The sequence below is a fragment of the Aquila chrysaetos genome, chromosome 3 (genome assembly GCF_900496995.4).
Source record: "Aquila chrysaetos chrysaetos chromosome 3, bAquChr1.4, whole genome shotgun sequence".
Taxonomy (NCBI): domain Eukaryota; kingdom Metazoa; phylum Chordata; class Aves; order Accipitriformes; family Accipitridae; genus Aquila; species Aquila chrysaetos.
In genome coordinates, this window is record NC_044006.1 from 56343570 (window position 1) to 56371004 (window position 27435).

At 42.8% G+C, this 27435-nt stretch overlaps 1 protein-coding gene across 3 annotated transcripts in view; it reads right to left on the bottom strand.

Annotated features, from left to right (window-relative positions):
• Positions 1-17077: 17077 nt before the first annotated feature.
• The window catches only part of ST8SIA6 (ST8 alpha-N-acetyl-neuraminide alpha-2,8-sialyltransferase 6), a 47948-nt gene continuing 37590 nt past the window's right edge, over positions 17078-27435 (bottom strand). For 2 of the 3 annotated variants that reach the window (XM_030009559.2, XM_041122623.1), the window contains one exon: positions 17078-24795. The gene's annotated coding sequence lies outside the window, so the exon portion shown is untranslated. Of the gene's footprint in view, positions 27104-27435 lie in introns of all 3 variants that reach the window. The other variant, XM_030009558.2, reaches the window with a different exon arrangement.

Below are 27435 nucleotides of genomic sequence, written 5' to 3' on the forward strand. Positions count from 1 at the left end.
CTTCCAGGAGGCAGAAGTGAAAGGTTGAAGTCCTCTGTGAGCACTTAAACTTTCTTTTCTTCTGCAGAGCAAGATACTTCTCAGATTAAAACACAGTCAAACCTCAGCACAGCTCTTGCCCCACAGAAGTAGCTACTCTGTTCTGCATCGCTCCTGTAAAGCCTGCTTCCTGTAAGCTTTCAGTCGTACAGTTTTTGTGAAATGAGTGAATGCAAACTGGAGTTGTTCAGTAAGTATGAACTGCATTCAGTGCTCATTCAAGGTAATGGTAGTAGTTCCATGTTTCCTCTCCTCTCCTCTTCTCTCTTTTCCTTCCTTTCTTTCCTTTCCATCTCTCTGTCTGTCTAGTGTTTCAGTGTTGAGCATACTTTTTTTGGCTCACAAAGAGTGCTCACAGTTCTGCCCCAGCCAAAGACTCTTGCCTTCTCTCTTCCCCTCCCTGCGACAGCTCATTTTGGCTGTTACGTCTGTAAATGACTGGTGCTTTTGCTGCTGGCAGACTGCACTCAGTGGGAATACCTGTACAGAGGAAACTGCTGCAAGTCTGCTCTGAGGTCCTGAAAGCTTGGTTTACATGTGAGGTTTAAAGAACTCAGGACACTGGATGAGGTCTGACGGCAGTATGGTGGAAAGCCGACCATCAGCAGTGGTGGCAGGGTGGAGGCATCGCTGTGCCTCAGGCTGCAGGGTGCTACCCCATGGCACCAAGCTGCACCACACTGTCAGGCATCTGGGCACCTCATGCAAAGCCGTGAAAGTACCCAAGGAACCGAGACCTTCAGAAAACTGCTTACAGGAAACCGCTCATCCTAGCCCAGTGTGAAACCTCCCAAATCTCGCCACAGCAGACAGGGTGCCCAGTGCTGCCTGTGATTAGCGCACTTACAAGGCTCATGCTCAAAGTCCGATTTGCAGGTGCAAAATCCCACATGTAAGTGGGTTACTGGGCACTTTGGGACCGCTCTGTTCTACCGTTAGTCAATTAAAACATATCCTGTAGACTCTCAATCACCTTTAGGCACCCACGGAGCATGGAGAGACTTGTGGTTGATGTCCCTGTCATAGGGCTGTTGGTGGCAGTCACTGAGGAGCCATGCTGTGTGGAGATCGTGTCCTGCTGGGGCACACTTGGTGCTGGGAGGCTCCTGCTCCCAGTCAGGGCTTGCTTATGCCAACTGGTGGAAAGGGAGGTGCCCAGGGGATATAAATTCCCACATTTGGAGAGGATGAGCAGCTGAGTGACTGGACAGAGAATCTCACTGGTGCCGTAACGGCAGGTAAGTGTCGGAGATTTTAGTCGCAATTCCTTCCATAGGGGAAGGAAAGCCTGGATATGACTGCAAAATTTAAAGTCATTTGCATACAATAAACTGCTCTAAGAGACATTTGCTTGAGTGCAGTCACGCATGCAGAACTAGAAAGTGCCAAAACTAAAATTACATCTTCAATCTTCATTTGGTGCCTTTGTGCTCATGCATAATGCTACAGATTTCAGCTGCAAGTTCATGGACCCTGCCTCATTCAGCGCACGTACCCAACAGCACTTCAAGAATCACCACCACTCACTGCTAAAGCATTTTCAGACCTCCTGTGTGTGTGTTCCCCCAGTTTATTTATTTATCTGCTTTAAAGAGCCTGAATTTTCAATTTCCTCTAGGGTACCCTCTGCTGTTCTTCATGGTTCTTTGCAACACCCCTGCAAGAGGTGGGGTATTATCAGCCCTGTTTCACACATGGGGCCATGGAGCAGAGCAGTCAAGCTCAGAAGTGGAAGCTAACCTCAAGGGTCTGGTGTGACATCAGTTAAGCACTGTGTACTTTTAAGGCACTTACCGATTTCAGGTCCAGGTACTTTCCCAGTCTGGATCTCAGATCAAGTTCCCACAAAATGGAGCTCAGACATTCAGGGGCACCAATGCAAAGCACAGTTCAAGTGAAATTCCCAGCCTCGGCCAGGAAAGCTATAGCACAAGCAAGAAAAAAAATCCAGTTCTCCAACATGGTGTAGACCTACCTTAACCGTAGGACCCTTCTCTCTCTCTCCAGCATATTGCATCCTTCATTCCACAGTTCCCTTCTGCAGTAAGGGCAGCAACGCTCTTGCTAACAGGCCCCCTCACAACCCAGTCCAAGGTCATTCCCAGGCCCATGAACTGGCCAGAGGTAAAAGCTGCTTACGGGCTTCTGGCTGCAGCAACCAAACTCATCGCTTCAGAAAAGGGCAAGTCCACAGCAGCCAAATCTCTGCACAGTGGTGTGTGATAGTTTCCACACAAACTCCTCAGCCTGACATTTTCGGCCTGTTTCTTTTCCAGAGACGTATTGCAGCTGTCTCCCTGTGGTGGATTACGTGAACTGCAAGGGGAAGACAGGCTGTATGGAGCGTTTCTCCTCTCTGGTGCATCCTTGACTGCAGTGCACCATGCAGGATGGTATGGCCGCAAAGGGAAGAGATGCAGCTTTCTCTAATAATTGCTCTGTAGTTATTCTCTGCTACTGGCTGTGATTCTGAAGTCCAGGAAGACGTCTCAGACTTGGCAGACAGCAAATAAGAACATGTTCAGGATGGGGAAGGGTGGTGGGTTGAACCTGGCCAGCAGCCAAGCACCCACCCAGCTGCTTGATCAGCCTCCTCACCCCCAGTGGGATGGGGGAGAAAACAGGAAGAACAAAAATGAGAAAATTTGTGGGTGGAGATAAAGACAGTTTAATAGGTGAAGAAAAGAGGCGGGGAACCCCAAGAAAAACAAAGGCAATCACACACCACTCGCCACAGGCAGACAGATGCCCAGTGGGTCTCCGAACAATGGCCACCTTGGAAGCCAAAACCCTTCCTTCTTCTTCCTTTACCTCAGTCTTTATCGCTGATGATTGAGCTGATTGAGCATGATGTTGTATGGTATGGAATATTGCTTTGGGCAATTCAGGTCAGCTGTCCCAACTGCGTCCTCTCCCAGTGTCTTTCCCACCCCTAGCCTATTCATCGAGGGGGCCAAGTGGGAAACAAAGAGAAAGCCTTGATGCTGTGTAAGCACTGTTCAGCAACAGCCAAAACATGTGTGTCACCAATACTGTTTTAGCCACAAATCCAAAACACAGCACCACAGAAGCTGCTATGAAGACAGTTAACTCATCCCGGCCAGACCTAGTACAAGAATTTAGCAGAGGTTCAGACAGGTGCATGTGTCTGCACCTGGCACCTGGGTGGAGGCTATGTATGAGGGCTGAGAAGGACCCAGATTCGAAGTCCATCTTTTCCAAATTAGGAGCAGGGTTTTAAGCCTAGATGTCCCAACATAAGACACTCTATAGATTTTATGGATGTCCAAGAAATGTACATGCTAGAAAAGCTCTGCCCTTTTATGTAACCAGCTTTATTATACACGGCAAAGCGAGTAATATGGGGTGGTTTTGCTGGCTGAAACACTCCACATGCAGACCAGGCTTCCATCCCTAGCTAATGTTTAAATACTGTAAAAATACCTTGGCTCCCACCTACTGCAAACTAATACAATCATATTTTTAAAGCTTATTTTGCAAATTGGGGGTGGGAATTGCAAACATACTTCTGCTCCAACAGTCCTTTGATAATGCTTACTGGAGTGCATTACAGGTTTGCTGTCCCCAGCTTTCCCCATCAGACCTTAGTGCATGCAGCTGGGAAGCTGTAGAAGTGCAGGCCTGTACCACTCCTGCCAAACGTAGCACAAAGCACTTTCCCCGTTCCTTTAAGCTAAAAATATTGGACTGTGATCCAGGAGGGATCTGAAGTGGTGAATTCTTGCATTGGTAGGATATGCTTCTATCCTGGCCAAATCCTGTTCCGGTGTTCAGTTACTCTCAAAGTGAAAAAGTTGTTCCTTATATTTAAGCAGTATTTCTTGTATTTCTAGTTCATGCCCATTGCCTCTAGTCCTGTTACTGGATACCACTGAGGACATCCTGGCTCTATCTTCTGTACTCCCTCCCTCCCAGGTGTTTATATGTATTGATGCAATCACCCTGAGCCTTCTCTTCTCCAGGCTGAAGAGTCCCAGCTCTCTCAGCTTCTACTTGTATGTTGGGTGCTCCAAGCCCTTCATTGTCTTCATTGGCTGGACTTGTTCCAGTACATCCATCTCTCTCTCATACTGGGGAGCCCAGAACTGGACACAGCACCACAGAGGGGTCTCACCAGGGCTGAGCAGAGCAGAAGAATCACCTCCCCCAGAAAACTTAGCTTCGTTATAGCAAGCTACAGTGACTGGTCATGAAAAGCATCCACAGAAAGTGGTGACCTTAGCAGATGGGAGGGTAAATAAAGGCCAGAGCTCTACAACAACATATGAAGAGCCATACTGTGTCAGACCAGCAATCCACCTGGTCTCCTACAGTGCTTGCTGAGAAAAAGGGCATAAGAAACAGGGCTCCAATCCCTGGAATAGCCTTCATTTTCAGGCAAACAGAAGTTCAGGGGCTTTTTGAGCCAGTGGCTTTATCCAGATCAATAATGAACTTGTCTGACCCAATTTGAACCCTTTTATTTTTTTAGCTTCTAACAGCCTGTATTTCATAATTTGACAGTGTACCCCAGAAGAACATTTTCTTTTATTTTTATCCTCACTTTCTGATAATTTTGTTGACTTTCCAGTAGTTCTTGTGTTATGAAACATAGCAAATAATCATTCCATGTTCAACCTCTCCATGCCACCCCTCACTTGACAGACTTCTCTAGTAGCTCCCCTTCAGCACCTTTGCACATTTCTAACATTCATAGTGTCTTCTCATCATGGAGCCATCTGGTAACTCTAATAATCCTCATGACTCTTCTCATTTTAGTTCTGCTATATACTATTTAAAACAAGGTGAGTAAGACAACAAGCAGTCTTCAAGCCATGTGCATTGGAGCAGCACAGAGTGACATAATGGGAACTCCTGTTTTATGCTCTGTTACCTTCAAAGTAAGTAAAAATATCCCATCTACTTTTTTGATCACTGCTCAGTACTGGGCTGATGTTTTCAGAAAGTTATCCACAGTGACTCAAATATCTATTTCCTCAGGACTAATAGCTACGAGTTATTTTTTTCCCCTACTTTGCCATCACTGTCATTAAATTTTCATCCACTGTTTGATCACCCAGTCATCCAGGACTGTGATACCCTTCTGCAACTTTGAACTCAGCGTCAATACGGATTGCCTTTAATAATCTGTACCAACCAAAAACTTTTGTCAACCTACTAGTCATGCTTTGTGAAGTCACTGAGGAATATATTGAACAGTAAAATCTAGTGTGCAAATACTTGTGGGAACCAAGTGGCAGCTTCCTTCAACAGTGAAGGCTCTCCATTATTTCTGTAATTTCCTACTTTCTAGTTTAAAATAGGGAGAATCAGCCCTTTGTATTTCTTAGGAATCTGCAGCGATTGTTTCGCAGAAGCTTTTGACAAAATCTTCCATCTGCATCACCCTTACCCACAAAGCTTGTAAAATCCTATAGACATTTCCACCAGATCCATGAGGCATGACTTCCTCAGGAAATAATGCATGTGGAATCCTACCCAGCAGAGCTGCTCTTACAGTTCCTCCTGATTTTGCCAGGTAAAAACATTAGATTTATTGCTCTATAGATTTTGGCATCACCCTGGAGCCTTTTTTAGGGTCTGAAGTTATACTGGCCATTGACTATTCCTCTGACACCAGATGCATTGCAACTAGCAAATTAGCAGTTTCATGCTGAGTTACTCCAGACCCATTTGATGGTTGCCATCCTGCCTTCATCTTACCTGTCAATGTATTGATTTGTTTCAAAACCTCTTCACTTTGAGATTGTTCTTAATCTGTTACAGGGGGCTCCTTCACCTTGTTCGTAATAAGCTGTATCATGCAAGTTTTTTCCTATGGTTTTATCTTTGCTGAGTATTCCTTCTACCTCTTGACCGTCTCACTTGAAGCTGCACTGAATTTCTGACAGACAGCATGGTTTGGATGTGTTTGAAAGTGCTTTTTATTAGCAACTTGCCTCTAGAACTGGTATTTGATCAATCTCACTGGTGATCTACTTTTCATTTGCCAGATTTTCCTGGCTTTCCCATTTGGACATGACTTTTGTCAAGTTCTAGTAGTTACCTTCACGGTCTGATTTAATTGGGCTGGGGTTTTTTGTGAGGTTTCTTTTCTTTTCTTTTCTTTTTCTAAGAGGCTTTCAGCAAGATAGTAGGCAGTTCTCAGTTTAATATAGTATCTCAAAAAGTCTCTTCGTGGCTTATCAGCATTTTCAATCTTTTAGCTTCTACTTTTTTTATATATATATATTGCTGCCCACATTTGAAGAAAGCTCGCTTATGAAGTTCAGCTTCATTAAAATGGACTTCCAGGTCATTTTTCCTTCCTGGCTTGATTTTGAATTTCAGTACATGCAACTGCTACATCCTCTTCACCACTAACCTCTCCACTTTCCACACAGGCTGTAAATTACTTGTCTCTCACTGTCCTTTTCAAGATATGTTCGTAGCATTTCTCTCCTTTAACCCATAATTATTTAGCCACCTTTTCCTTTAGGTAGTGGGGTTCCTGTGTACCTAATTAACTTGGAGCAATTGCTTTGAACTTCATGGCATCTATTAGTTCAGACGTGAAGAAGAGCTTTCAGATGACAGCTTGTCAATTTCCCCTCCCAACTTTATTAGATGGACTAATAAAACACAGGGCCTGTATCCACAAACCTTGACTTACACTGTCATCAGATGAATGGGCACTGCAGGTGGTCCCCACAGGGGCTGGCAGGGCAGGGCCTCACCGTCCGGGGCCCGTCCCACCGCCCCCAGCCAGGGAGCAGGCCAGGCTGGTGTGGAAGGATGGCTGGGGCAGCGCCAGCCCGGGGCATCAGGCACCTCCATGGGGAAGGATATGCCTGATGTAGAGGGTGTCTGCTCTGATCTGGAAAAACAAGTAGACGAGGCCTTCTACAGACAGCTAAAAGTAGCCTCACATTCTCTGGCTTTGGTCCTCACAGCAGACGTTAACCACACCAGTATCTGCTGAAGAGAGAACACAGCCTTGGAGGTTCTTGGAGAACATTGATGACAACTCACCGACCCAAATGATAAAGGATCCAGCAAGGAGAGGTGCTCTGTTGGACCTCACACTTACAAACAAAGAAAGGCTCACTGGGGATGTGAAAGTCAAAGGCTGCCTCGGCTGCAGTGACCAAGAGATGGTGGAGTTCAGGATCCTGAGAAGAGAGAGCAGGGCAAAACCCAAGATCAAAACCCTGGCATTTAGGACAACAGACTTTGGCCTCTTCAGAGATCCACTTGAAAGACTCCCATGGGATAGGACCCTAAAGGGAAGAGGGGTCCAAGAAAGCTGCTTGATATTCAATGATCATCCCTCTGCGCTCAAGAGTAGTCCATCCCAAAGAACAGGAAGTCAAGCAAAAATGCCACTAGGCCTGCGTGGATTAACAAGGAATTCCTGGCAAAACTCGGATGTAAAAATGAAGTATACAGAAAGTGGAATCAGGGTCAGGTAACCTGTGAGAAGTATAGAGACACTGTCTGAGCATACAGACATGGTTAGAAAAGAGCAAAAGCCACCCTAAGTTGCATTTGGCAAGGGATGTCAAGAGCAACAAGAAAGGCTTCCATAAATGCATAAGGGCCAAAAAGAAGACTAGTGAAAATATGGGCCTGCTGCTGAAAGGGGCAGGAGTCCTGGTGACACAGGACATGGACAAGGCTGAGGTGCTGAATGTCTTCTTCACCTCAGTCTTTGCTAGCCAGACCCGACTTCAGGAATCCCCGGGGACCAGGGGGAAGATGTACCCTTGGTAGAAGAGGATCAGGTCACAGAATACTTAAGCAAACTGGACATACGCAAACCCCATGGCCCCTGACAGGATGCATCCATGAGTAGTGCTGAGGGAGCTGGCTGATGTCATTGTGAGGCCACCTTCAATTACTGTTGAGTGATCATGGTGACTGGGATAGGTGTCTGAAGACTGAAGGAAAGCAAATGTCACTCCTATCTTAACGAAAGGCAAGAAGAAGGACCCAGGGAACTACAGGCTGTGTCTGATACCATTCCCCTCACTAGGCCTGATCTTGACCCTCTCCTTGGGTTTGATGTCCTGGCCTGACCTCGGCCCAGCCCCAGTACAGAATCACAGAATGGCTGAGGTTGGAATGCACCTCTGGAGGTCATCTGGTCCAACCCCCTGCTCAAGCAGGGTCACCTACAGCCAGTTGCCCAGGTCCATGTCTAGTTGCGTTTTTAATAAATCCAAGGATCGAGACTCCACAACCTCCCCAGGCAACCTGCACCATTGCTCGGTCACCCTCACAGTGAAAAAGTGTTTCCTGATGTTCGGAGGGAACCTCCTGTGTTTCAGCTGGTGCCCATTGCCTCTGGTCTTGTTACTGGGCACCACTGAGAAGAGCCTGGCTCCATCATCTTTACACTGTCCCTTCAGATATTTGTATACACTGATAAGAACCCCCGCTTCTCCAGGCTAAACAGTCCCAGCTCTTACAGCCTTTTCTCATATGTGAGATGCTCTAGGTCCTTAATCACCTTTGTGGCCCTTCGCTGGACTCGCCACTATGTCCATGTCTCTCTTCTGTTGGGGAGCCCAGGACTGGACACAGCACTCCAGATGTGGCCTCACCAGGGTGGTGTAGAGGGGAAGGATTGCCAGAAAAGCTGTCTGGCTGCAGTTCATGCACCGTTACACCAGCAGTGGCAAGGCTGTGGAGGGCAGCACCCTCTGAGGACAGGCGGGAGCTGTGTGGTGATAACGTGAAGGGGCCTTAGCCCCATAGCCCTGTATTAATGTCTCCCTGTAGGACCCCAAATATTTTGTTTGGAATTTGTTAGAGCCACCATTGCTTGTTACCTTTGTTATGTTTATGTTCTTTTTTTTTGTCCTGCTTTTTCATTTTTCAAATGAGAAATATATGCGTAGTGTTGAAGTTGTATGCTGTCATTCTTGCTTCTCACTTGATTTCTGGGGCCCTTGGTACTTCCATTGATCCCTTAACTTCCCTTCAGTCCCCCACAGCAGCCTAAAGTTCTGCACAGAGGCAAGCAGACCCTTTTCTTGCAGAAGGGCCCAACACTGAAGTTTCTGGGGATACTGCAGAAGGTCCTGCCCTGTTTTTTGCTCCTGACACAAGACCTCCACCAAGACTTCAGATGAGCAGAGGAGGCAGCAGAGGAGCAAAGCCTCCCTCCTGTTGTCCTTTGGCTGCCTGGCACTCAGCTTATCAAGGGCACATGGGAACTCCAGCTTCATATGAGTAAAGACCGAGACCCTCACTTACACCTTCACTGGTCGGTACCTCCAACACCAGGAGAGCAGCACTGGCTATAATGCAGCTGGATATCCTGATGCCAGCCATGACTCAGCCATTGTAACCTAGCTAGAGCCCATAGGTTGGCCTCACTACTTGACAAGCCCCTGAAGGACTGGGAAGAGAGCTCTCTGCTGACAGCGTACTCATGGGCCCTGCATACACCACTTGAAGATCCCGTTTGTAGTCCCCTCACAGGTGGGTCTCTGCAGGAGGTTCCACCACTTTGAAGGGACCAGTGAGTTGGACCACAGGGAGAAGGCAATTTTGGAGCATAGCCTGGCACATCTTAACTCCCTGTGCTGCTGACCTCCCAAGCGGTGGCACTGAAGCACATGGTGCTCAGTAGAGCACGGAGGCAGCATGTGTGTAACTCAGTGTGCATCACTGCTCAGGAACTGCAAGGCTCTCCTTAACTCCTCCAAAATAACACAGACATCCGCAGACAAAACAGTAGTCAGGAGTAATAAGGTAGCTTCAGAATATGCACTAAATGCAGTGTAAAATGAGAACATGAGCCTTTATCTGAAGAGAAAAAGAGGCTTAAGAGCAAAAGGGAAACATTTGCAGAGCTACTACTGATAGAAAGCATCTTGCTTTAATTCCTAGATTGAACACAAAGAACCAACTATAGTAGATATTTTGCTCTTGCAGAATATTAGTGGTTGAGGCATGAAGTTAGTCTTCAAAGGGAAGTGAGTAACATAAGTACTAACTGAAAAGCCAGCATAAAGCAGTATACCAAAAGGAAGACATGGGAAATCCTCACTAATGACATCCGAGGAAAGTGGTGAAGGAAGTATACGGCTGTGATACTAAGTCTGAGAAGGTCCCCAAAAGCAGATCAAATAGTCCACCAAGGGCTGGGGATTGTCTTGTATAGCACCATGGACTACGGACAACCAAAACCAAGAGCAAGGTCTGAATGAGGGAAGTCCTTCAGCTTCTGTGCACCCACCAGACTGAAAAAGCTTCCTGGTTTAAAACACGCTAGACTTTTTGTGTCCTTCCCTTGCTTGTGATGGTTCTCACATTGCTGCAGCTTCCAGGCTGACTGGTATTTGCAAGCAAAACAACAGGCATCACAGGCTTCTCGCAATAAATCAGAGTCCCTTATATTCCATAACATCAGCTTCCAGTTGGAGAGTTGCACTTTACTACTTCGCACTTTGAGATATGTTGACATTAAGGTAAGGTATTCTGTGGGTAAAATCCTATATGAATAAATTCTACAGGGTTTATTTGCCTGCGGTCTGAACAGAGGCTGCTGGAGCTGTTAAGGGGGTGAGAAGGAGACAGCAGCAATCTAAGCAGACGTGGTAGAAGTGTCACAGGACCCAGAAAAGACAGATTGCTATAGGCTTGGTTATAAAAGGTTTGAAGAACCACTATTTTATGCATGAGACAAAGCAAAATACTGGGCTTGCCTTCTACCTTTGTTTAATCTCCTTTCCATGTACACAAAGCAATTTCAAATACAGGATTTGCTTTTCATCTTTCAAATATTATTTCTGTTCGTCCAAGAAGCTCTTCCTCAAATGCACTGTATATCACTGGGGACCTGCTCCACACTCCAAATGTTTTTTTCATGTAATAAATACTTGACATTTAGAAAAATCGCTTCTAAATTTACACAGTGCAGAGCTCATGGTTTGAGATTACCCTCTAAACACCCTGAAGTGCCAGGCGCATAAATAAATATCTTTGCAAATAGATTCTCATTTATTAGTTTTGCAAGTGTATTTTCACTTCCTGGAGATGGGTGATTACTACAGGAGAAAAGAAGCAGCTCTGGTTTAAATTAAATAGTAAGAAAGTGCAGGAGGAAGGCCAGTAAAAAATGTTAAATTCTCTCATTGTTCTTTTGATTTGTTTTCTATCTTTGTAATTTAAATTTCATAATAATGGTACTACACATTAAAACTGTCCAGTTGTGCTTTATGTCATGGCCAACCAAGCATAGATCAAGCTGTGAAACAGCAGCAAGAGATAAACTGCAGTTTTTAGAGAGAGGAAAAGCTGTCTGTCTGCAGTTCATGCATGATCTCCATCATACAGATCATAAACGGATCTCAAGAAGTAGTGTATTTACCCCCATAACACTACTGGGACAGGACGAAGCATTGCTGTCCCCATTTTGAAGAGGGAGTAATAGAGGACTAAGTGCTTGGCCATAGAGAAATCAAGGCACTGCTCTCTACTCTTGCTACATGGAGATTAAAAAGAAAAGATCCCTACAAAGGCATCCTTCCCTCTGAACTGCAAAGTCTTGCCTCATTTGCAGGTGTGTGGAAAGGAAAGACAGACTAGACTCCTGATGGCCACAAATTGATTAGCATCCCTTCTTACTATCACAAAAGATCTGTGGATGGTGCCTGTGCTGCAGAGGCTGGAGTACTGATGCAGTCAATGGTGCCATGCAAGGATACAACCATAATCAGTGAGCAAGGTGATCCGTTTGTTTATTTTAGCTGTCAGAAACCTAAATCTCTCATTCAGATTGGCTCTCTGTTGTCAGTGGAGACATAACAGCACCATGGTGGATGGGATAAAGGTCTTGTTTCCAATAGTCCGCTGACTACAGAAGGCAGCTACGTCAGCCCAGATGGTTAGCCTGGAGCACGCTGTATAGGCCAGTCTCCTCTTCTGTACAGGCTGAGCCTTAGCAGCCAAAACCACAAGGGACCCAGGATCCTTGGACATGTGCTCACAGCCCTTGAGCCGAGGGCCTTCAACTCAGGGACTGCCTGTGTTTTTCCACGGAGCCTGTGAGTCAGTAGCAGCGATGACCATGATGATTACAGACTTTTGTTTTGGTCTGGATGTACCAAAACATTGTTTCTTGGCCGAGTCAACATTTAGTGAAACTAAAGTAGTTTGTCACTTTTTCTGGCAAATGGCAGATGAAGCTGTGTGGAACGGATTGAGTGTGGAGGTCCCTGTTAGCACACAATCATGCTTTTGCTACTGCTTACCTCTTTCTCTGAGCATTGATAGCCAGATTCAAGGAATATGCTGCCAGTCAAGCTTCATGACATCCTCTCCATTAATGTTGTATTACACTGAGAACTGGCTATTACTTACCTCCAGTTTTTGGTTCTCTCAGGAAGATCTAGCCCATACCTCCCAAAGCCCCTCAGACTCACAATTACTTTATGTCTTGCTAATGAATTTATCCAAGTGAAGCAGTGACAATCCCTAAGTGAAAGCAGTTTTACTTGCACTGCTAGACTACTGAACTAAGCTAAAGCCAAGGTACAATCAAATTAAACTATTTTTAATGTATCTATTTAGGGCTGCACAACAGTTTGAGTACACAAATCCAACAGTGATTTCAACAGTGAACATTTGATAAAGAGCTTTTTCATTCTGATTTACTTCTTACAACCGTGAAAATTGTTTCAGAGATCAAAGAAATTAAATTCACTATGTTTGTTATTCACAAAGGTACAGATTCTTTCAGAGAATCCTTATCAACCTGATCCCATTATATGCTATCTCTAAGCGATGTTACACAGTCTGCTACTTAGCTACTATTTCCCTGGTCATGAAGTGTAATGCCACAGGTGTAATGATCAGGTCATAGACAAGTCTATGACTTTGTATGAATAAGATAGATAGCAGCTCAGTCTGGGCTTGTACCTGCATTTCACCAGCACTGCAGTCCCTTAGGGTGAAGAATCAAACTGCAGACATTATGGCCCAGCTAGTCACCCCACGCTCTCTTTATAAACCAGGGAATCTAGGGCATGATTTATTGCATCCTGACGTGGATACCTAAAATAAGCCAGATGAATTATTCTCCACTTCTCTCCATAGACCATAAAGGGAACCTACAGTGATGACTTTGAACTACAGTGATGACACCCACATTCAGTTACATGAAGACCACTTTTGGCCTCAAAATGCACCTACTTCAGTTCACTGCTAGACTATACAACACTGAACTGCCGCGCTGGGCCACATTCCCCCCTCTTCTTTTTCTTTTCCCCTAGTCTGAAGTCACTTTGCAGTGATCTTCCATCTCAGCTGATCTCTTGCTGTCTGACTTTTGAAATTAATGTCCTCAGCAAATCATTCAGCTCCTGCGGAGCACATACAACACAATCAGTATAATTACTTCATGTCACACCTCAGTTGTCACTTCACTTTAATGGACTGTAAGTTAAGATGAACTTGGAAAGTGCTCTGAGTTAATGCTCTTAGAGTTTCTATTTTAGGTTCTTCTGAAAGTTGTTAAATATATTCAGAAAAAGAGATTTCATCCTTGAGATTATTATCTATATTATAGCAGAATGAATAGGACCAACAGAGTTCAGAGCTCTATGATTAAGGCACTGTTAAAAAACATTCAATGCAGATAGGGAAAGGGTAGGACAGGAATGATGGGACTGATCTAATAAGTGTAGGAGTTTATGATGTAGAAATTTATATATTAAGTAGTCACCCTGTCTATGAAGTAGCATCCTGTGCTTATGGACCATGGAGCTTAGCATACAAGTCACCCTCCCTTGAATTGGAGGCTGTGGTTGGCAAGATGAATGCCAGGCTGTTTCCTTCTGCCACCCCACTCAGCTTTACAGCAAGGTGAGATGCCCAACAACACTGGTAGACCTGTGTCACAGCTGCTAGATCTGCCTCCCACTCCAGCCCATTCAGTTGTTCAATGTGTCTGGCTTTTTAAAAGGAAGTTATTTTACACCAGCATTTGATGGAGAACTCTGTATTCAATGTCAGAGTACTGTAATCTCCCATTTTAGGTCACTGCCTCTGCCACTTAATAATCGCACCCATCTCATCCTTCCTTCGTAACATTTCTCCATGATGTATCATGCATGATACATGCGTGATGTATCTTAAATCTTGTCTCTTCTATTCCAATGCCTCAGAGAACATCATTGTCTTTTTTGGATCCAGCTTTGAAACCTTTCCTGAGAGCGTAACAACTCTGTATTTTGGAAAAGTAGAACCAATTCATTTAAAATCCAGCTAGGGTAAGAGTCCTTTTGCTCCTCTTTTATACCATAATCCAGCTTTAGGATATTTGCCAAGGCAGCATGCCGCCTAGCTCAACTCCTTCCTCTCCTACAGGTGATTCAGACCCATCATTCCTACCTTCCTGGCAGGAGTCCCAGACACCCAGCTGCTGACGGGACTGGGGGAGGATCGGTAGCAGCCTGCAGGCAGGAGCTGTGCCCCTGCTCTGTTAGAGGGCAGAGAAAGCAGGGGCTGCAGCCCACTCCCGGGGTCCTGCCTGGGCTTACAGCAGGTTTTCCACAATGCATTATTGTTCGAGGCAAAGTATCAGTTTTAGAGGGGCAGCTACTGAGTGTCTTTACTCTGTTACAACTCCACACATAATACAAGAGCAATTTTCGTCCTTACAAAGGAGATTAAAAGCTAAACAAAAAGAACTAATGCCCCTGCAGGCTTGGAGTTACACAAGCAGAACTGTGCTTAGAATTCAGTCAGATTATTTTTGCTCTAAAAGTCTCTCAAAATACCTAATAAAGTAATTTTGAAGATGAAAGTTATTCTAATACTTTTATCTTCTTCCCAGCACATCCAGCATTGCTTCCTCCAACGACAGTGGCAGGACATGAGCTTCTAGACTAATTCAGCTTTGCTTCCCTGTGCTGCAGAAGACAGACAGCAGATTAAATTCAGTCCTCGCTGGGCTCTCTCTTTTTTCACTTACATGATAAAAGAGTTTCAGCTGCACTTATATACTTAAGAGCTAATGCTTTCATTATGGTATCTCCATTAACCAGATGGCTCCATCTATCTGCCTGCACAGGCCATGAGACCTTAACACTCCTATTCACTATTAATTGGCTCTGGCCGCAGAGTGAGGGTGACACAGACACTTGATACAGGAATGGAAGAGGCAAGCTAAAACTTAGACGTGTATCTCAAAACTGGCACATTCAGATACCAGAACATGGGCATACCGGAATCCTTGAGGAGGAGGTGATCTCCCCTCTCTGTTTAAAATGCTGATGGTCTTCCTCAGCCCATATGCGTGTTTTCCTAGCTGATGGCTGTGATGTGGCCATGACCCCAGTGCCCCTAGCCCACCGCCATGGCTTTCAGCTTGTGGACTAGACTTTGGACATTCTCTTCTGGACTAACCCAGTGCCCTTATGTTGTAACATCTTCGCATGATGCTTTTTGCCTAACAGTATTTTGAGGCAGGAAGAAAACCTAACCTGGTCTCGGACAATCTTCTTGCTCCTGGGAAAATTCCTTCTTAAGCCCTTCTAACACCAGTGACCATGTTTCCCCCATGGCAGGAGTGCCATTTTCATGGGAGATGCTCTGCCTCTAGGAGAATGGTTTGTGCTTGGTGTGATCCAGAGGTACTACAGCTGTTTGACAGGCATAATCTCAGTGCATAACTGCTTCCCTCCCGCTCTGCTCTTGTCCAGCCAGCTTTTCCCAGACTGCTCCCCTTCCAAGCAGAGGATGAGGAAAAGGCAATGCTTTGTCTGGGGCAGTACTCACTTATTCTGTACCTGGACCAAGCAGTCCTAATCACCAGGCAGTGCTGCTCTTTCAACATTTAGCTGTTCATCAGCTAAATATTTGAGATGGCTAAGCTCATTCTAAGACACTTACTTTCCACAGCAGAAATCACACTTCTGCTTTAGAAACTGTTCAGATTACGAGGACACATTTGCATCTGCATCACTCATAGATGCAATTCCAGCTGTCAGCACAGCAAACAAAAGAAACGCTTTGGTTCTGATCATCTGTGAAAGAAAGACTCACTACAGGAAGGAGGGAGGCCACAAAGATCCAGATCTTAATCTTTGGGCAGAAGCCACTTGGTGCTCCGTGAGGCCAAATAAAACCTTTCAGTTCTAATCCTCTGTTCTGGCTGCAATAAAATTTGGCAATTGCAGTTCAGTCCCTAGAGGGCCCTAAAGGATAATAGTCCACATCACGAAACAGCTGCAAGTACATATTTGACTAGATTTGATGAGGCAATGAGCTTCAATTTGGAGAAGTCACAGTAAGCAGCACAGAAGCTATACGGCCTTCTGGCCAAAAGTAAAAAGTAAATGCTTTGAGGGAAAATGCTTTCTCTGAAATTCATCTGTTTGAAATTTGTTCACTGCAAGTATCTGTGTAAGTGACCAAAACCTATATTAAGAAAAAACATAAGCCACTAAAACATATCTAGAGGTCTACTAGGTACACATCTACTAGACATGTACTCACAGTCAGTACTTTGTATGAAAAACTTTTGCATCAGTGGTTTTAACATTTTCAGTTAATCACTGTTTTCAAAGCGTTCAGTTATTTTTAGAGATAGTTTTCAAATTTAATAGCTATTTTTAGAGGAAAATGGTAACAATTTTTGTTTCTTGTTTGGTTCCTTTCCTTGTTTGATTTTTCTTCAATAAATAATTAAAAAAAATATTTCAAGTCATTAGAATTAACAGAAGAAGATGGTTAATTGTGTTGCCATACAAGAACAGGAAAGACCGAAATTGCATGAAGGTATTATTTAAGCAATATGTATTTATACATGCACCAATGCCCCAACCCCCCATACCTGTTTTTAAGCACAGCTTGCTTTTTTCCTTGTACAGTTTTAAGGAACTGTCCATATTTCTACCGGCAGTTGCTAAAGCTACTGTAGAGAAATCAGACTACTGCATTTTGTATGCTGCTGTGCCTCAGAAGACATATTTTTGAGTGTTAAGTCTCAGGAATTCAAAAAAGAAAAAAAAAATCACAATTATGCCTAATAAGTCTTTATTTCCAAACAGAAACTGCAAAAATATTCTATTACAGAACAGGTAACAAGTGCCGAATTCTAAGTACGCGTTATAACAGTGAAACCGTTGCCTCCTTGACAAAAAAATCATTAGGCACTTAAAACATGAAAACAAAGTACAAATTAAATCAGCCATAACAGATGACTCAACAATACAAATTCATCTTGGTTTTCTGTAATAAAAGCACACACACGGTTGAGGGGCTTTCTGTGCCTCCTCCTAAATCCTGCGCAGGGACACTTCTAAGTTACGCTGCACACATTCTACTCAGACAATATCAAGTTCACATCTGAAAACATAAGTTCAGCACTGAGAGAATTTGAGAGAACCTTTTTGGAAACAGCAGTAGCAGAGCCTACACTAGCAGCTTCACACAGAGCTTGGCGCATGTGGAGGAGCACAATTATACCAGCTCCAAGGGGGGATAAGCTCTGCTTTGACAATTGCATTGAAAAGAATGGAACCAAAATGAATGAAAACAATACACATTTTAAGAGACAATGAAACCTCTGGGCAAAAGCTATCACGGAAACTTTATGCAATTACATTATGACACATGGAACAGTCTCTGAAAAGAAAAAACATGCATTTGCCATCCCTTAGGAGCAGCCCTGTGTAGAACCTCTCCACCTATCTCCTCACTTGCAGATCTTGAAATAAATCAGAAGCAGAGGTGGCCTCTTAGACCCACCTTAAAAAGGTAAATCTAAGCAGCAAGTGTCCCAATGACTAATGAAAATACATTCTAGAAATCAGTCAGATACCCTTAAAAATGATTTTGCATTGTATCACTGTTTTTTTAGGTGACATTATGTAACTTGCCCCGCAGTTTACTCTCATAGCATAAAATATAATGAATATTTTAAATAATTTTTATTAGATACTTAAAGAAAAGAATATTAAGAATATTAACATAAAGAATACATATGAAGCTACTATATAAAATGTGCATATAAAACATGCAGAAATGTCAGCTGATACACTTCAATTTCACAAGAATTTAAGAATGGGTTTGTACCATAAGCACTAACAATAAATACACCAAGAAGGAGGTGTTTTTAGGGAATCATCTCACAGCTGAGCCAAGAGCTCAGAAGCCTAACAGGTTGTTGAACTACAGACTTGCTGTGAAGAATCTCGTCTTGTCAGGGACTAAAGTGAATAGTGAGGAATTTAAAACCAGCAATATTGTCTTAGACTAGACTGTCCTGTCGCAACCATTAGCATGATTCACTCTGATGGCCTTACCATGATACCATGAATTCATGGTAGGATCATTAAATATTTCCATCATGCAATTGTCTGTTTTCTCCCTCACTGGAGAAAAGAGGGATGAAAAAAAGACAAGACACAACAGTACTAGGTGCAGCAACAAATGCTGATGTATTGCTGAAGCTACTCCAGGATTTAGCAAAAGACAGATTTGACTGTTTATTTGATGGCAACATGAGGATGCCACTCCTTCTTGTATTTAACAGCCAGACTGTTTTCATGCTTAAACCAGTATTTGCCAACACCTGCCACCAAAGGGCAGCTATTGCTCACATGCAGAGGTACATGAGCTCAGTTATCACACATCACAGTACTAAGTTTACTCCTTGGTCTACGGCAAACCCAAACTGATGTACTCCCATCGTGTTAAGCTCTTGTCATATTGCTTGAATTTGCTTGACACTGAGAGCGCACTGACAGGCTGCTACCCCAGCTGGACTAGTGCACTGTAACCCAGTAACCCGGGGTTGTTCCCCTGGTGGGCCAGCGTTCCCAGAACAGGAAGGTATTCTGAAATGCGACTTTATGAAAGGAGACCACTAAATAACAGCAATAGTTCCTTTGTTTAGTGGCATGCTGCAGATCGTTTCATGCTCTACTTGACCATTATGATAATTTAGAGCCAATTAAGAAATACTTTATGAAAATCTGAACAAAGCTTAATAAATATAAATCTGCCCACTCATTGTGCACTGTAGCTGAAAGGCCCAAATGATTTCTACAGAATACCCTGAGAGATCAGCAGCCTTTGAAATATGGCTGTCCAGAAACTCAGAGAATGATGATGTTCCTGCCTAAAATGACAGAATTCAAAATCAAGAGAGCCAGGCTTTATATGGTAAAAACACATCCCTTTGTCACTGTTCTCGGCTAGCAGACCTAGAGATGAAATAGATCAGCTGAAGTACCACAAGATGAAGGATTACCTGGCTGTGAATATTTCAAACTAAGATATATTTAACGAACAAGCTCATGTGTAAGAAGTCTACTGCTTCAGGGCATGCAATGAGTGGCTATCAGCTGTTTGAAATAAAGCTGTTTCAGAATAAAGCACTCCACAGAATATTCCTTGGGCTTGATCTCGCACAGACTCCTGTACACAAGTGGACGTGTGCTTTGTAGACCCAAAACTCCGTGGAGGAGCTACTGCACGGAAGTTCAGGATCTCACTCTGCAGATTTGTCACATGACAGTGAGCGACAGGACTGAGAAAGATCTCCAGGTCAAATGTTTTTTAAACCTAGGTTGCCATGTCAGGCTGTAGCTCCACCAAAGAGTCTGTGCAGGCTCAAGATCTAAGTGATCAATTAACCCAGACCAATTAACTGATCCAGATATCTGCACTGGATAAAATCAAATAATACATAACAACAGGAATATTTTGCCAGGAATTTGGGAGCCCACAGAAGGTGCTAGGTCACCTAGATCATTTAGTTTCTTTTCCTGAATCACACAGGACAGAGAATTGCATCTTGACTCAAGCATGGCAATACATCAGACATCTCACTACTGTACAAAGGAAAGAGAACCAAAGTGAGACTAACTGGTCTCAAAACCGCCAGACCTTGCACAGCTCTGTTCTCTGCAGATGCTGTTTGAAGTGCTGGGATTAGCAGAGACTGAAAGCATAGGCGTGCTGAATAACGAGCAAGTTTATGCAAGCTTACTGTCAGTGAACTGAGAAAATAGTATTTACAGTCAAAGCTTTTTTTTAGTTATCATTTCTGAACCTGCTGGTGGTGAACAGCTTGTTAAAATGACTGTAATGGGGAAGAGAGAAGGGGGAGCAATAATCAACCAGTGTAGGTACCTAGAGTCCTTAGTGTAGATACCTAGAGTCCTTAAGCACCTTCTGTCACCACAGGGAGAGATGGGCTCCTGCCCACCAGAGCAGCTGCTGTGCTGCAATCCCCCCTTGCAGGAGCCCATCTCTCCCCTCTGGCCACGGAGGCCCCCAGAGATGTGACCTTCCTGAGGTGACCGAGGTTTCAGGGGACCACTGGGCCTGTCCAACAGCCAACACATAACAGACGGCCCCCATTGTGTCCTTACAGTCCCACCTGCATGGTCTCACCCACTCCTTTGCTTGACTCTGAAATTCCTCTGGCTCTGTTGGCATGAACCAGTTTTCTCTTTTTGTTGCCATGCTAGGTTTTTGCTGGCTCAGTGTGTCAAAACAGCTCAGTGGAGGATCAGACAGGAGCCGGAGATGGCACGAAGGAAGGAGTGCAGCGCAAGAACGAGGACTGGACTGCGTAGCCAGCCATTACAGCTTAAGTCACTGTGGAGCTACAGCCCAAATTTAGCACCTCCAGTTAGGCAATGTAAATATCCCACCATGCTGACTTCCTTGTGATGTAAACCAAGCCATTTGAAATATGTTTTACTATGCTGCAAGCATAGCAGTGTTTGATTCACAGCCATACAAACTCCCTAACAGACACTAAACAGGACTACATAAGGCCCCACAGGGGGAAGAGAAATAACCAACTCAAGGCAGCACTGGATCCTAAAGGAAGATGCAACATTAAAGATTCAGAGGAGAAAAAGGAATAAAAGCAGCCAAGCAGGCTTTAATCTAATGATGATGTGAAGCAGTCATGTGCAAGGACACTGTCAGCCTCTGCAAAGGTACAGTGGAACTATTAGCACGTTGTCAGTGTTTCTATCTTTAGAAAACTATTTAATCTCAATATTCATTCCACAGCATGTGACAGCATTGGAGGCCCACAAACCCTAAAAATTATTATTCCTCATGTGAAGTAGAGGGAATGAAAGGCCCTTCCTAACCTTTGGTCAAGAATCCTTCATAAAAACTGCACTTGGCTCAGTCTTGCCAAAGCGTCATAAACATCTCCAGCGAGGTACAAAATCCATTTATTCATCATTAACCTGGCACAGATGTAAAATAAACAAGAAATCACAGGTGTAAAATAAATAAGAAATTGCAGATGTAAAATAAATGAGAAATAATTTATTCAGCTACCTGAGAAAACATCCACTCCCACAGTGAGTGTACTTCAGCAAGTCTTGATCAATCTGACTGTATCCTGTCACACAGAAATACCGCTATTAACTTGCCCAGCCTGTAAACAAATTAACACGATCTAGCCACCAAGCACACAGCAGCAGTAGCTATAATAAAGCCGAGTACAAGGTCTGTGCTTCTGTGGAGTGAAGTAGATGCAACTAACAGCTCATAGTAACTTCATGTCTGAAGCAAGGCCTGAGAAAGCTACATTAAAAATAGGTTCTTAATCTAAAGTCTAATAGGGTATATTTTTATTCTATGAGGAGTTAAGAGTATTTGTAGATAGGAAAGGTTAACAATTCCTCCATGTATTTCTTGTCAGTCCTGTGCTCCACACAAATCACTGTCAGCTTTGAGACCATAGAGGATCAGGTCTTCAGGCCAATGGCAAGTGTAAACTTCACTGAAACAGCGCTAAAAAGTCAAAGTGTCTGTCCATGTTACAGAGCTTTCTGTTTGCTCTCATTTGTGCGTGCTACATCACTGTCCTTCAGTTAAGACCTCTTTTCATTAAGGAAACTAGAATAGGTTTCTTCTTTTCGGCTAAACTGCTCTTAAAATGCATTCCAATAACCTTTCCATTTATTAACACGTGTGTTATAAATAACATGGCTGCACAGAAATAGTCCAGACACACAATAACTTCAGCTCTTTACAGTGTGTCATGGTACACTGTATATACATTTATTCACTGAGATAATACAATACTGTGCTAACTAACAAACGCTTTTGAAAAACATTGCTTCTCCACTGCAAGTAAATTTCATTTTCTCCTCTCCACATCTTCTACATACACACAGCCAGGTTTTGCCACTTCACTCATGCTGAGTAGTTCATATAATTTAATCTGAGCAACGAATGATACCCTTTGCATCATCTTTACATACACACAAAGCACTTGCAATTGATCTGGATACAATGCAAGATCCTCTCAGTCTCCAAAAGATGTATGAATTTTTCCAAGTCAAACCATGTAGCTGCTACACAGCCAAGATCATCTCATTGCACTAAACTAGACTGGAATAAGTTACAGTCCTTGCCTGAACACAGGTGCGTCTTTGTCTCTCTGGATGAAATATGATGTGGTTCACCCCAACCTAGGCTGTTTGCATCACCCAAAGGACAACTACATCACTTTGCACAGCTTCCAGCTACAAACACTCAGGGACAGTCTACGTGAGTGATTTATGGCATAGGAGGAGCTCTTTTGGGAGCAAATTTGTCTTTGATCTATAACTAGGGTCTTGCAGTAGGCAATCATCCATAACACTTGTAACATGGATGCAGGGTCTTGCAGCAGCCAGCTCTCTGCACATGAGCAGCAGATGCCTGTGGCCAGAAACTGGCACAATTTCACTGCTGGTGAAGACAAAATGTGGATGTGTGGTGCTGGAACCACACAGATCACAGTAAATCAAACCTGTGTGCTCGCCTCTTTCAGTCACCAGCTGGGAACACAGATGTACCCATCAACTCAATTCTGATGACTTTGTTTCTGTTAAAAGCCCTACTGATATTCAGAGGTCCACTTGTGTATTAGTGGTGTCATTCGATGCCCCAAAGCCCTATCTATTTTTTAAAAACTTTATTTTCAAAAATTGACTTTATTGCTGATATGTGCAGCCAGGATTTATGGATGCTTCTGCTTGGGTAGGAGTAGTATTGGATTCTGATACCATTATCTTGGAAATGGATCAAGATGATGAATGTGTCTCAACTAACAGACCTAGAACCATAATGATTGATTCTAATACTTTCAGGATTATTTATGTCATTATAAAACTGCTGCAAGGTAAGCCTTCAAATATTACAACAATATAGAAATGCTCTTATGAAGTATCAGTTTAAAAGTTTTTTTGAACCTTATTTTATAAGGCTCAATTCATTTAAGTAGGATTTTTTTTGCACATATAATCCTCAATGAGTGGAATATTGAATGCTCTTTAGATCAGTTGGTTGGGGATTTAATGCTACAGTGGCAAAAGGAGTTTTAGTAAACAAAATACTCGATAGTATCTGACTGTAAGAAGGACACTCTATCTTTGAACCGATCATTCAATAGACTCTCAAAAAAGCCACTGAAAGTCTTCTTTTAACAGAAACTGGTTATTAAAAATTTGTTTGGTTTGGTTTGGTTTTTTCCTTGCAGTAAAACATAAAAGCAATAACTTACAAGCAGCCATAGCTAGGGCAACAACTGCTTGTCATAGCTCCTGTAAATGTTAATGTGATTCTTTTCATTGGGCTGATATTTCACTTTCTCTTGTTGCAGGATGTTGCTCCACAGGTATTCCTGGACCATACGGAAACTGAAAGCACAAGAAACTGCATGGGTTTTAAATTAAGTGACTGTAGGTTCTTTTCTCATATATCCTGGTATAGGAGAAGAGCTTGAGGTTGATGTAAGAGGAACATTCTTCTAATAATGCTTAGTGTAGTTTCCTTATCTGTAGTCACATATTGATACGACAGATGTTAGGTGAAAAAGAAATAGAAGAAATGATAGGTTTGGTACCTATCATTTTTCTAATGAATGGCCCATCTCATACATCAGCCGAGATACAGAGCTGGGATTGCAGGAATGCCTGCAAAGTCATGCCCTACCAGAACTCTGGGGATTGCAGCATGGAACCTAGTTTATTGTCCTCATTTGGAGCTGAACTGGACCTTAGACAGGAACACAAGCAAGAAGAGGGGTTTAAAAACAATTATACAGCTCTGGTCCTTCAAACACTTGTTCACAAAATTAACATCATTCACATGAGTGATCCCATTAAATCCACAGCATTATCTATTGCCCGCAAAATGAAAGCCCATAAACCACTTGACTATCTCTAACCTGAGGGATTTTTTCATCTGTGCACCCTGGGACAAACTAAGAATGACATAGCTCTGAATTAATTACTCCTCTTCTCATCACCTTTCTCACGTAGACAAATGCTAGTGTTTACAGGATCAAGTTCTCAATCAAAAATGTTCACTGCCAACTCATGCAGCTACCATACAGAGCCTGTATCACGTGATATTAACAAAACCAGAGAACTTATGTAAAAATAGTTTAACGATACTTTAAGAAGCAAAACATGATGAATGTGCATATTGCCACCATCCTGAGATTGTGCTTTGCTATAATTGAACCAATAGTCAGGAGTTTCATAATTTCCCAAATAAATGTTATTTTGTATTTAAAAAAATGATTGCTCAAAATTCAGAAATGTAGCAGTCACTGTGTGAAAAAATCACTTTCTTTTCTCCCCAAGTGTAAAATATTTCTCTATTGTACTAATGCAGTTTAATGGTCACAAAATCACATCAGATCAAATCCAACACCGAACTGCTGAGATACACACAAATTGTCTCCTTAGGATCATCACCCTGGAATTAAAACAATAAAATATGTTATTGATATTTCTTGTATAGTAGGAAAACTGCTTGTTCTATTCAAAATAAGCCAATAGCTTAGTCTTCTGTGTATGCATTTCACCTTCTGCATCTGTTTTTTCATCCTTATTTCAGACTGGGAGTCTGTGACATTTATTATACAGCATCACAGGCTCACAAAATTCTCCTGGGTAAGCTAAACTGCTTGTGCCTGATCTAGCTCAAGCATCTGCTCTTTCTAAAGGAGGACTCTTCATTTGAATACCCCCAGAACTTCTCACACTTACCCCACCTGCACCACCCTCTTCAGGCTTCCTAAGCTAACCAAGGCTGGGTGTAACAAGTATCTTCTGCTAATCTGAATATGGATACGTTCTAAATTATATTATTTTACTCATATTTTGAAATACCTAGAGATTGAAACTATTCTGTTTCTTCAACAGGCTAGTTCTGCTGTGGAAAAACAAAACAAAACCAAACAAAACCCTTCTAGATCTGTAAATACTTTTTCATTTGATTTGAAATCTAACATAAATTCTAATTTGATTTAATCTATATTTTTCTATTCTGGTGGTTTTTAACTAAACCAGAAGCAACTTATCTCCACTTGTTTCATTACTGACATTATTCTTAACACTAAAACTTAGTTAGTGGCTGAACACATGAGCAAAGTGTGTGCTTAAAGCTATATGGCATGGGTACTAAAGCAGAAGACCTTTCTTTCAATTGTTGTATACATCTAATAATTTTACGCTGCGTAATATTTGCCCAAGTCAAGGATAGGCTGAAATCTGTCTGCCTGACAGGAATCCAGAGGTGTCCTTATTTTCAAAATGTGGTATCATTTTTCTCAAGGTAATTAAAAGTGAAATGTGGGGCAGTTCATATTTCTCCAGCTACATTGAGACGCCACAAGCATAGAAGAATTTCAGCAGAATTTAAGCTTATGTTGGTATCCTACTGTTATAAATAGGTTATTTATAACAATTGTATTTATAAATAGGTTATTTTTAACAGTATTTATCACTTATTTGGATTGCAGCAACTTTCAAGGTTAAAAAAAAGATCACACACTGACAGAGTTTGGAACAAAATGGTTCTCTGATGTTAATTCCTGAGCAAGTAAGCAGGCAGCCCCCTGCTTTACAGGATGCTGCCCTACTAGCTCCACCTTGAGTGGAGGGCTACACTGCTGCTGTCTCTGTCAGAAATAGATGGCTTTTAATCATCTGGTTGGAATTAAAAAGCCCAGACCCAATATTTACTTTCCAGGTAAGATACACTCACCCTCAGTCGAAGTTTCAGCAGTTCTTACTCCCTAACCACCAGCACACCTCTGCTCAACCTGTCCTCCTTCAGTCCCTCTGCTCGGACAATTAAACACTACTCTCTTCCCCAGGCTCAGGGAGTCTCAGTTTCATTCTTTCTTTCTATGTTATTTTCTGTTGACTAACTCCTCTGAGCAGCTGCTTGACGTTACTGTGCTGTATATCAAAGCAACACATACTCACCTTCCCTGCTGTTTCTTTCTAGCAAATGTAAAACCTGAGGGATTCTTGGTCAGACAAAATTTGCATTTTAACCGGGCTTCTGGGCAATGAAAGTTTTGCCAGCCTGATTAATTTATCATCTGACAATTTTTCTAATCAGATTTTTCTGTCTATTTTTAAATATGGATCAGGCCATTTCCCCTCCTTGAACCTATGTTTACTTGAAGCTAATGACATGCCCTTCAGGCTTATCAGGTTAAACCAATGAACAAACAAGACTTCCTTCAGCTGCAGGCCATAGCAAAAATGATTTGGTAATTTAATACAAAATAATAAAGATCATTATTTTAATTGCATTTCAAGATTTTGCTGATGTCTCATTTTCCATTTTACCATCTGTGATAGGTATGCATCTACTTTAGCAAAGACATGTACATGTCTGTTGAGCATAATCATAAAGGTGCAGGAGCGGATATTAAGGCAGATGGAGTTTCCCACATCGTTCAGCACAAGCTCTACAGGGCTCTCATATCTGACAATTCTCTCTATCCAATAAGAAAAGTTCACCTTTACAATGGCAAGGATGGTGTTTAGGAGCAATACTGCCAAAATGATTCATTGGGATGCAGTTATGCTCTCCCCATACTGTTCCAGAACCTGCTACCTGCTTGCAATATAGGTGCTTGCAGAAGAGCAGCTTCCTTCACTTCTTATTTACAGCAGCAACATTTTGTGTCCCAGTAATCTGTGAGGGAAGTTCTGCCCGAGACTTCTGTGGGCACCCAGTGGTGTAAGGAACCTTCAGCTACACACTAACAGGAAACACCGCGGAGCAGGGAGAAGAACATAAAAGGGAAATTAAAAAGAGAAAGGAGATTGTTCAATTTTTAGAAAAGGTCATTTTCAGTGAAATATAGTTATTATAGAATTTCAATTATCTCTAATAGTTGATAATAGTAGTAGAATGGTAGCTCATACTGAAAGCATTTAATTTCTTTGGTTTTAAAGGGCTTACTTTTCTCTCTGTAAATGTAAGTGTAAATTAGGGCAGCACAACTTATCCTTCTCGTTGTTTTTTTCTTTACAGCTTACTTTGCTAATTTGGCCACAGAAGTGCTTTTCAGTCTGTCAAGCATGGACAGCA